Raw genomic sequence first — 12311 nt, 5'->3', positions numbered from 1 at the left:
ATAAACGTTCAAGCATTTGATCAATAAAAGGCAAGGGGAAATGATCTTTTCTAGTGGATGTGTTCAACTTCCTGTAATCAATGCAAACTCTCCAACCAGTGACAGTTCGTGTAGGAACTAGCTCATTCTTCTCATTCTTCACAACGGTGATTCCGGACTTCTTTGGAACAACTTGCACAGGGCTCACCCACTTAGAATCTGAAATTGGGTAGATGATTCCTACATCGAGTAGCTTTAAAACTTCAGCTCTAACCACCTCTTTCATGTTGGGATTTAGCCTCCTTTGGGCATCACGAGATGGTTTGCTGTCTTCTTCCATTAAAATCCGGTGCATGCACATGCTTGGACTAATTCCTTTGATGTCTGCTATGGTCCACCCAATGGCTGTTTTATGCTCTTTTAGAACTTTAATTAAGCTCTCTTCTTCATGTGAGGAGAGACCTGCAGCAATTATAACAGGGAGAGTTTCGTTAGCACCCAAATATGTATATTTAAGATTATTGGGAAGAGGTTTAAGTTCTAGCTTTGGTGGGATGACAATGGATGGCTCCAATTTCGTGGATGATGGTCCAAGAGGCTCAATTGGTGGCCTAAAGGATGGTGGGTATGGCGGAAACACTTCTAAGGCAGCCACCACTTCTTGGAACTCCGGTTCACAAAGATCTTCCTCTTCTTGTGTTAAGACAGCTTCTAGAGCATCATTAGACTTTCTCTGCAAAATTATGGAAGAAACCTCATGATCCACAAAATCAATTGAAAAGCAAGAATCAAGAGAGATAGACGGTTGAGATAGAGCATTAAGCATTTTAAATTCAACAGTTTCACCCAAAACAGTCATGGAGAGGGTGCTATCTTTCACTTTGATGATTGTGTCTGCAGTGGCCATGAATGGCCTGCCTAGGAGAATGGGATCAACACGATCTCCATTTGGATTGTCTTCCATGTCCATCACTACAAAATCAGCAGGGAGAATTAGTGTATTAACTTGAACTAGAATATCTTCTACAATACCTTTTGGATATTTTATAGAATGATCAGCTAGTTCAAGTCGCATTGAAGTCTTCTTCATCCCTTCTAAGCCAAGCTCTTGATAAACTGAATATGGCAAAACATTGATGCTTGCTCCCAAGTCCAACATGGCTCTTCCAACCTTCTTGCCTCCAATGTTAATGGGAATGTCAAAGCTGCCAGGATCATCTAGTTTTGGTGGAAGCTTCCTTTGCAACACAGCACTTACATTCTGGTCGAGCTTTACTCCTTCATTTGGAGCGAAATTGAGCTTGTGAGTTTTCAAGTCCTTGATGAATTTTCCATATGCAGGAATCTGTTCAATAAGATCAAGCAAAGGCAAATTGATATTAACTTTACTCAAAATATCATAAATCTCTTTAAAAGCCTTATCTTGCTTTGCTTTCTTAAGACGGCCTGGAAATGGAATCTGTGGAACATATGGAGCGGGTGGCACGTATCTATCTTCTTGAAGATGTGGTGGCACAAATTTGTCATCCCTTTTATGCAATTGGAATTGATCGGATTTCTGAGAATCTGATTTGGCCTTAGGAGCAGATTGAGAAGTTTTGAGTTGTTCTCCTTCCGTAGCCATGGTCTCCTCGTCTTTATCTTCTACAATCACAATATCATTTGAAAGATTAGAATCATCTTTATTATCAATGATCTTACCTGATCTGAGCACATGAATGGCCTTGGCTTCTGGGTTCTTTGGATTGATCTCAGTTTGGCTTGGCCATTTCCCAGGCACTCTGTTGTGTAGATACAGCTGCACCAAAATGGATTCAGTTGCATCCTCAACTTGTGATACTCGCAAGTGCACGAGCCGTTTGGTAGTATAGCATATGTAAGTGCGAGGTCGATCCCACGAGGATTGGTGATTGAATGATCCAATTCATTTTCCCTACACAAAACAGAAATGAAAAAGAAAGGAAATAAATAAAACAAGGAAGAAAGAAAATAACTAACTCAAGTAGATAAGTTCCCAAGTTCAATTAGATTAATGGATTGATTCTAGCTAAAGTATGATTAAGCCATGGTGTGTGGTCATAACCTTGTGTTCCTAATTCCCTAATTTGATCATTTGTTGTCTAACCTAAAATTAAGCATTAGGAACCCATTAAGCATAGAGGAACAATTTAAACAACCAAGCATGTATCTAATCCCTGTTGTCGAATGTCCATACATACTCTTCCTATTCATAGTTCAATTCGAATTAAAGCATGGTGTATACTCTTAATTCAAACCAAGATAGCTAACATGCAAGCCTAAATGGTGATCAATCATTCAAACTAGCATATTAACTTATAAGCATAATGAATAAGAACATGAACCATAATTGAAACTTGGAAACTAATCAAACTTGAAAAACTAAAGAAAAGAATTTACATAATGAAAAGTAAAGTGGAACTAAGAAAAACTTAAGGAGAATTTCAGCACAAAGATCTCATTATAACAATTGAAAACTAGAAAGAGAAACTAAGAGAATTTGAGGGAGAGAAGGGAAGGGAGCTCTAGAGAAGTGTTTGAGAGCTCCCCCCCTTGGGGTGTGTTTACAAGCTTAGAGAACTTCCCTATTTATAGGCCTAGGGGAAGTGAAAATCTGAATTCAATATGGCTAATGCATACAACACTTGTATTATAAAATCTTGAATTGGCTGATGCACTTGTATTAGAAAATTTGAATTGGTTGATGCACTTGACCAATAAATCCCACCAGCAGCCCTAGCTCATCTTCATGTCACCATGACCAAGCTTCCAACCAGCTACAATAGCTCATGCCTAGCTCATCATGACCAAGCTTCCAACCAGAAACAATAGCTCATCCTGAGGTCAGCATGACCAGCAACTTCAAGGGCTTACAAATTGGGCTTCACTTAAGCAAATTAAGACTTTAAGCACTCAAACTTGAAGTTCAGAATGTCTTCTTTCCAGCCATATATCATTTGGGCCAATCCAAGGTCGGAGGAGGAAGTTAAGGCCAAAACAAATTGCTAACTCATTTTGCGCGCTGATAAAATCCATCCTGAGCATGGCTCTGTGTTTGCTAGGTAACAGACTCCATATTTATCCAATGGGGCTAAATTTTGGATATGTTATAGTACACACCCATTGGAACAACTTTCATGAAGAATGTTGCCTCATCCGAGCTATGTAGGTTGCTGAAACAAAGCTTGCAATATGACCTACGAAACTGGACTGGCAGAGGGCTGTAGCCAAAATTGAGTTTGTCTTTAAGCTCTTCTTCCCTTCATCCAAATTAGGCCTTAACATGCTTGAATTGCATGAATTATGCTCTCTTGCTCTATTTGCCTACAAAACACACAAAGGGAGGCAAATAACTTAGAAATCTAAGAAACTAAGCAAAAGAAGTAAGTAAATAGGGCATGTATATGTATGAAATTATGAGCTTAACACACTCTTTGAGTTATTTCAGCAGCTATTTGGCCTAATTGGACTTCCAATTTGGAGATGGCAGCTTGTGTAGTTTGCTGAAAATTGGATTGGTTGATTGCCATCTGCTTCACTATATCTTCCAATGATGATGATGATTGTTGTGGCCTTTGGAATGAAGGGGGATTTGCTTGATTCTGGGTATTTCTCCATGAAAAGTTTGGATGATTCCTCCAACCTGGATTATAACTTTGAGAGTATGGATCATTTCTTGGACCTTGGTTGTAGGAATTTACCAACTTAGCTTGTTCTTACACAAATTCTGGATATCCAGCCCCAAGTGGACAAGCTGTCGTAGCATGGTCATGAGATTCACAAATGCTACACACTATTATGATGTTGCCCAAGTTTGGGGCTCGATCCGAAATCAATAGGTGTTCCAAATTGGACAATTCAAGTTCAACGGCAGTTCGTTCTTAATTGGAGTGGTTGGTGTATTCCAAACTTCTAGCGATTGGATTTCACTCAAAACTCACCAAATGACTCCTCCCACCATATTATGATGTTGCCCAAGTTTTGGGCCCGATCCGAAATCAATAGGTGTGAGAAATTGGAAAATTCAAGTTCAACGGCAGTTCGTTCCTAATTGGAGTGGTTGGTGTATTCCATACTTCTAGCAATTGGATTTCACTCAAAACAAACCAAATGACTCCTCCCACCATATTATGATGTTGCCCAAGTTTGGGGCTCGATCCGAAATCAATAGGTGTGAGAAATTGGACAATTCAAGTTCAACGGCAATTCGTTCCTAATTGTAGTGGTTGGTGTATTCCATACTTCTAGCATTTGGATTTCACTCAAAACTCACCAAATGACTCCTCCCACCATATTACGATGTTGCCCAAGTTTGGGGCTCGATCCGAAATCAATAGGTGTGAGAAATTGGAAAATTCAAGTTCAACGGCAATTCATTCCTAATTGGAGTGGTTGGTGTATTCCATACTTCTAGCAATTGGATTTCACTCAAAACAAACCAAATGACTCCTCCCACCATATTATGATGTTGCCCAAGTTTGGGGCTCGATCCGAAATCAATAGGTGTGAGAAATTGGACAATTCAAGTTCAACGGCAGTTCGTTCCTAATTGGAGTGGTTGGTGTATTCCATACTTCTAGCGATTGAATTTCACACAAAACTCACCAAATGACTCCCCCCAACATATTATGATGTTGCCCAAGTTTGGGGCTCGATCCGAAATCAATAGGTGTTCCAAGTTGGACAATTCAAGTTCAACGGCAGTTCGTTCCTAATTGGAGTGGTTGGTGTATTCCATACTTCTAGCGATTGGATTTCACTCAAAACTCACCAAATGACTCCTCCCACCATATTACGATGTTGCCCAAGTTTTGGGCTCGATCCGAAATAAATAGGTGTGAGAGATAGGACAATTCAAGTTCAACGGCAGTTCGTTCCTAATTGTAGTGGTTGGTGTATTCCATACCTCTAGCAATTGGATTTCACTCAAAACTCACCAAAGGACTCCTCCCACCATATTATGATGGTGCCCAAGTTTGGGGCTCGATCCGAAATCAATAGGTGTTAGAAATTGGACAATTCAAGTTCAACGGCAGTTTGTTCCTAATTGGAATGGTTGGTGTATTCCATACTTCTAGCGATTGGATTTCACTCAAAACTCACCAAATGACTACTCCCACCATATTATGATGTTGCCCAACTTTTGGGAATAGGTGTTCCAAATTGGACAATTCAAGTTCGACGGCAGTTCGTTCCTAATTGGAGTGGTTGGTGTATTCCATACTTATAGCGTTTGGATTTCCCTCAAAACTCACCAAATGACTCCTCCCACCATATTATGATGTTGCCCAAGTTTGGGGCTCGATCCGAAATTAATAGGTGTTCCAAATTGGACAATTCAAGTTCAACGGCAGTTCGTTCTTAATTGGAGTGGTTGGTGTATTCCATACTTCTAGCGATTGGATTTCACTCAAAACTAACCAAATGACTCCTCCCACCATATTATGATGTTGCCCAAGTTTTGGGCCCGATCCGAAATCAATAGGTGTGAGAAATTGGAAAATTCAAGTTCAACGGCAGTTCGTTCCTAATTGGAGTGGTTGGTGTATTCCATACTTCTAGCGATTGAATTTCCCTCAAAACTCACCAAATGACTCCCCCCACCACATTATGATGTTGCCCAAGTTTGGCGCTCGATCCGAAATCAATAGGTGTTCCAAATTGGACAATTCAAGTTCAACGGCAGTTCGTTCCTAATTGGAGTGGTTGGTGTATTCCATACTTCTAGCGATTGGATTTCACTCAAAACTCCCCAAATGACTCCTCCCACCATATTATCATGTTGCCCAAGTTTGGGGCTCGATCCGAAATCAATAGGTGTTCCAAATTGGACAATTCAAGTTCAACGGCAGTTCGTTCCTAATTGGAGTGGTTGGTGTATTCCATACTTCTAGCGATTGGATTTCACTCAAAACTCACCAAATGACTCCTTCCACCATATTATGTTGTTGCCCAGGTTTTGGGCTTGATCCGAAATCCATAGGTGTTCCAAATTGGACAATTCAAGTTCAACGGCAGTTCGTTCCTAATTGGAGTGGTTGGTGTATTCCATACTTCTAGCGATTGAATTTCACACAAAACTCACCAAATGACTCCCCCCAACATATTAAGATGTTGCCCAAGTTTGGGGCTCGATCCGAAATCAATAGGTGTGAGAAATTGGACAATTCAAGTTCAACGGCAGTTCGTTCCTAATTGGAGTGGTTGGTGTATTCCACACTTCTAGCGATTTGATTTCACTCAAAACTCACCAAATGACTCCTCCCACCAAATTACGATGTTGCCCAAGTTGGAGTGGTTGGTGTATTCCATACTTCTAGCGATTGGATTTCCCTCAAAACTCACCAAATGACTCCTCCCACCATATTATGATGTTACCCAAATTTTGGGCACGATCCGAAATTAAAAGGTGTGAGAAATTAGCGATTGGATTTCACTCAAAACTCACCAAATGACTCCTCCCACCATATTATGATGTTGCCCAAGTTTTGGGCTCGATCCGAAATCAATAGGTGTGAGAAATTGGTCAATTCAATTTCAACGACAGTTCGTTCCTAATTGGAGTGGTTGGTGTATTCCATACCTCTAGCGATTGGATTTTACTCAAAACTCACCAAATGACTCTTCCTACCATATTATGATGTTGCCCAAGTTTTGGGCTCGATCCGAAATCAATAGGTGTGAGAAATTGGACAATTCAAGTTCAACGGCAGTTCGTTCCTAATTGGAGTGGTTGGTGTATTCCACACTTCTAGCGATTTGATTTCACTCAAAACTCACCAAATGACTCCTCCCACCAAATTACGATGTTGCCCAAGTTGGAGTGGTTGGTGTATTCCATACTTCTAGCGATTGGATTTCCCTCAAAACTCACCAAAGGACTCCTTCCACCATATTATGATGTTACCCAAATTTTGGGCTCGATCCGAAATTAATAGGTGTGAGAAATTAGCGATTGGATTTCACTCAAAACTCACCAAATGACTCCTCCCACCATATTATGATGTTGCACAAGTTTGGGGTTCGATCCGAAATCAATAGGTGTGAGAAATTGGACAATTCAAGTTCAACGGCAGTTCATTCCTAATTGGAGTGGTTGGTGTATTCCATACTTCTAGCGATTGGATTTCATTTAAAACTCACCAAATGACTCCTCCCACCATATTATGATGTTGCCCAAGTTTTGGGCTCGATCCGAAATCAATAGGTGTGAGAAATTGGACAATTCAAGTTCAACGGCAGTTCGTTCGAAATTGGAGTGGTTGGTGTATTGCATACTTCTAGCGATTGGATTTCACTAAAAACTCACCAAATGACTCATCCCACCATATTATGATCTTGCCCAAGTTTTGGGCTTGATCCGAAATCAATAGGTGTGAGAAATTGGACAATTCAAGTTCAACGGCAGTTCGTTCCTAATTGGAGTGGTTGGTGTATTCCATACTTCTAGCCATTGGATTTCACTCAAAACTCACCAAATGACTCCTCCCACCATATTATAATGTTGCCCAAGTTTTGGGCTCGATCCGAAATCAATAGGTGTTCCAAATTGGACAATTCAAGTTCAACGGCAGTTCGTTCCTAATTGGAGTGGTTGGTGTATTCCATAGTTCTGGCGATTGGATTTCACTCAAAAGTCACCAAATGACTCTTACTACCATATTATGATGTTGCCCAAGTTTTGGGCGCGATCCGAAATCAATAGGTGTGAGAAATTGGACAATTCAAGTTCAACGGCAGTTCGTTCCTAATTGGAGTGGTTGGTGTATTCCATACTTCTAGCGATTGGATTTCACTCAAAACTCACCAAATGACTCCTCCCACCATATGATGATGTTGCCCAAGTTTTGGGCTCGATCCGAAATCAATAGGTGTTCCAAATTGGACAATTCATGTTCAACGGCAGTTCTTTCCTAATTGGAGTGGTTGGTGTATTCCATACTTCTAGCGATTGGATTTCACTCAAAACTCACCAAATGACTCCTCCCACCATATGATGATGTTGCCCAAGTTTTGGGCTCGATCCGAAATCAATAGGTGTTCCAAATTGGACAATTCATGTTCAACGGCAGTTCTTTCCTAATTGGAGTGGTTGGTGTATTCCATACTTCTAGCGATTGGATTTCACTCAAAACTAACCAAATGACTCCTCCCACCATATTACGACGTTGCCCAAGTTTTGGGATCGATCCGAAATCAATAGGTGTGAGAAATTGGGCAATTCAAGTTCAACGGCAGTTCGTTCCTAATTGGAGTGGTTGGTGTATTCCATACTTCTAGCAATTGGATTTCACTAAAAACTCACCAAATGACTCCTCCCACCGTATTACGATGTTGCACAAGTTTGGGGTTCGATCCGAAATCAATAGGTGTTCCAAATTGGACAATTCAAGTTCACCGGCAGTTCGTTCCTAATTGGAGTGGTTTTTGTATTCCATACTTCTAGAGATTGGATTTCACCCAAAACTCACCAAAATGACTCCCCCCACCATATTATGATGTTGCCCAAGTTTTGGGCTCGATCCGAAATCAATAGGTGTTCAAAATTGGACAATTCAAGTTCAACGGCAGTTCGTTCCTAATTGGAGTGGTCGGTGTATTCCATACTTCTAGCGATTGGATTTCACTCAAAACTCACCAAATGACTCCTTCCACCATATTATGATGTTGCCCAAGTTTGGGGCTCGATCCGAAATCAATAGGTGTTCCAAATTGGACAATTCAAGTTCAACGGCAGTTCGTTCCTTATTGGAGTATTCTTACATAGTAAGTTCCACAATTTCAGTTGCGGCTGCCATTGGAGATGGTGGAGGTGACTCCTCGGATGTTCCTATACGAAAAAGAAACAAAAACAAATCAAGATAAAATGAAACAACAATCAATAAACAAAAATAAAACTAAGTACTCTAAACATACTCAAACAAAACAGATAAGCAACCGTGCCAGTTCCCCGGCAACGGCGCCAAAAATTGTTGCATTCCTAAAAGGACACAAATTAATGTGCAAACAACCAATTAAAAATACCCGCAAGTACACGAATCTATTGAAGTATAGATTATGTAAGTACGGGGTCGATCCCACGAAGAACTTGTCGGCTCCCTATAAGTTCTAATTTGAGTACGTAAAGAACACTTAATTGACACACCACAAATACGCAAATGCAAAATGGAAACTAAAAATAAGTAAAGAAGTGCAAAAGAAATGAAACAACACAAGAAAACTAAAGAAAAACACAAACAGCATTTTCTATCGCCATTTTATCACCTGTTTATCACCTGTGAACAGTGCCGTGGACAGTGAACAATGACATGAACAGTGCCGTGAACAGTGACACAGTGACGACTGGTCGCGTGAACAGTGACGACCGGTCGTTTTTGGGCAGATTCGTTTCTCTGTTTTTCAGTTTCGACCTCTGTCCAGTGTTTTGCCTATAACTTTCCAACCGTACGTCGAAAATTCACGTTCTTTATACGGTTGGATTCAGAACAGAAAATGCAAGAACATAGCGCGGACCAAAAGTCCAAAACAATTACGGAAACAAATAAAATTTAGTAACAAAGACACACCACGTGTCGAACTCACAACTCACACACACATTGGGGGGGGTTTTGATTTGTTTCAAGTGACCTATTTCTATTGCATGAAAGTAAATGGACTTTGAATTTAAATGAGAAAGGCAGAGATGAATTATCAAATTGTGAAATTAAAATGTAACAAACACTAGGGTTTCGGAATCCACCCTAAACAATTCTACCAAAGTTCATGAATACTCAAGTGATGAACTCTAAACGTGTTGATGAAGATGTTCGCAATCAAGACCATGGGTCGTGGCTCAAGACGCATTGATTCTCTCTAATATACGTAAAGTGCATGGTTCGTGCTACAATACTTGTGCTCTCCTCATAACCGAGCCTAGGTATGGTTCGTACTTCGATTCGATTACAAGGAAAACCCATTAAGTTCAAAGAGAATATGAACATCACAAGAATCCTAATAGCATGGTGTTTACATTAGGTATTCAAGAAACCAATTCACATGGATGGTTCTTACTCCATCCATCTATTGCTTAGGAAAACATGAAGATACACATAATCCCAACAATCTCAAGAGGCATGCTTTCAAAGATGGCCAACCAAGGAAAAACACACATCAAGGATAGATTAATTTGGTGAATTGGAATTCATCAACAATATTTAGAAATTCATACACTCAAGCATCAAAACAATAAGGTAATCATGTTTAGGGCTTCAACCTAAGCCCTAGCTATGGAGTTTAGTTGCTCATACTTTGACTTCTTCTCCCTCTCTCCTCCTTTCCAGCTTTTACCTTTTAATATAAAACTACCACCTTTGATAAAGCCTTAGCCCATTGTCCCCTTGCCATCATGAAGCTTTGTCCTCACAAAGATGCCAATTGCTTCAGAAATTATCTCAAAGCTAAGGTAACTTCTTGTTACCAAGAGTTATGGTAACAAGAAAATCAAAATAACACAAAGGAGGTAAAAGCTGGCCAAGTTCGGATTTTCAGAGCTGTGGTAACATGCTGGATTGGTTGGATGGGCAATACTTGTCCAATGGAGCTCAAATTTGGATATGTTGTAGTTAACATCCATTGGAACAAGTCTCGTGAAGATCATGACCTCATCCGAGCACCGGAGCATGTTGATCCCAGGCCAAGAAGTTGACCTACGAAAATGAACAAAAACAGAAATTATAACAAATAGTGCACTTTTAGCTCATTTTCATTCCAACCAAGGTAAAATCTAAGAAAACACAAAAAGGAAGTAAAAAGCTATAAAATGTCAAGAACTAACTCAAAATAGTGGGTGAATAACATGAAAAATCATGTGCAAAAATGAACCGAACAAACTTCCCAAACTTATCTTTTGCTAGTCCTCGAGCAAAACAGAAACTAAAACAAGACTCGAAACAAAACTTTCTGAACACTTTCCAAAAAGAGAGCGACTTATGCAAATGACTTAAAAGTTTTCACAAAGAAAACTCATTTTAGACATTATTCACAAGGCAGCAAAGTTCAGAACACAACATGTTCAAAGTGTAGTAGTGTGATGGCCAAATGGAACTCATTCTCCAATTTTAGTTTTCACACAACTTCAAAAATCATACCAAGCACAAATGTAACTTCAAATCTCACCAAAGTTGTCCTCTCACAAATGAATCACTCGGAAGAGGGTTACAATGCAACACTCAATAGTAAGTATGAGAATAGAGTTAAACCACACGGGACTTAACTCAAAATAGAAGGATGAAGAACATGCATAACTATGATCTCAAGAAGGATGCCAAACACTTAAAAGCCGAAAAATGTGTGCAAATCAACCACATGACATTTAGGATCAATTTAGGTCTTTATTATAGGTTGTAATGGGGCTAAGGGTGTAAGGTGAGTAAGAAATGAAGGATATGGATACAACAAAGTCCAAGGAACTCACAATGTAAGAGCATATAATCGTTGACTAAAAGACTTTGAAACATCACGCTTGAGATTTTCACTCATTTAATTTTTTTTTATTATTATTATTTTTTTTATATGTGATCAATTAGACCACAAAGCCTTATACCTCCACTAATTATGATTCACACTCCTTCCTTCCATTCGAACAACCAAGAAACATGGAATTGAATTTGAAACCATTGCCATTTAACCACAACTTTTCTCTTTTCTTTCACCCTTGAGTGAAGTACTCTATTTTTTTTTTTTTTTCATTAGAATGTAATAACCCTTCCCAAACTTAGCATGAAAAACACATCTACATTAAAGCTCACGAGTTCCTTAGAAAGGTAAATTCTTGTTTTTCAGGCTAAGGCTAGAAGTAATAATTGGTTACTTGAAAGAAAAGGCATACATATAGGCTCAAGGTGGTTAACAATGGGAAATCATGCTTAAGCATGCATAGGGTTAGCTTGAAAGGCACAAACGGTCCAAAGAGGGCCTTAATATCATTTCTCAAATGTCATGTAATCAAATTGCACAAGAATGAGTGACTTTTAAGTGCTCAACCAAATCAATGAATAATGAGATCAAACAACAACTCAGATGACAAGAAAAATAAGAATATGTGTATAACACTCATGAATTGAAGCACAAGGCTCAAAGCTCACATTATATGGTTATACAAGTCTAATTCATGCTTGATACAATTCTTTGGATCATGCAAATCCCTCAACTGGAGAATTATGAAACAAATGGCAAGTGCATAGAGGGTTTCAAACATATCATGCTAGAACGATGCCATTTAGTGAATAACAATTTTTTTATTATTATAGCATTTTCAATCAAGTCATGTAAACATT

Source organism: Prunus avium, chromosome 3 (assembly GCF_965620075.1).
Source record: "Prunus avium chromosome 3, drPruAviu1.hap1.1, whole genome shotgun sequence".
Lineage (NCBI taxonomy): Eukaryota > Viridiplantae > Streptophyta > Magnoliopsida > Rosales > Rosaceae > Prunus > Prunus avium.
The sequence above is the reverse complement of the archived record's forward strand: the minus strand, read 5'-3'. Positions refer to the sequence as shown.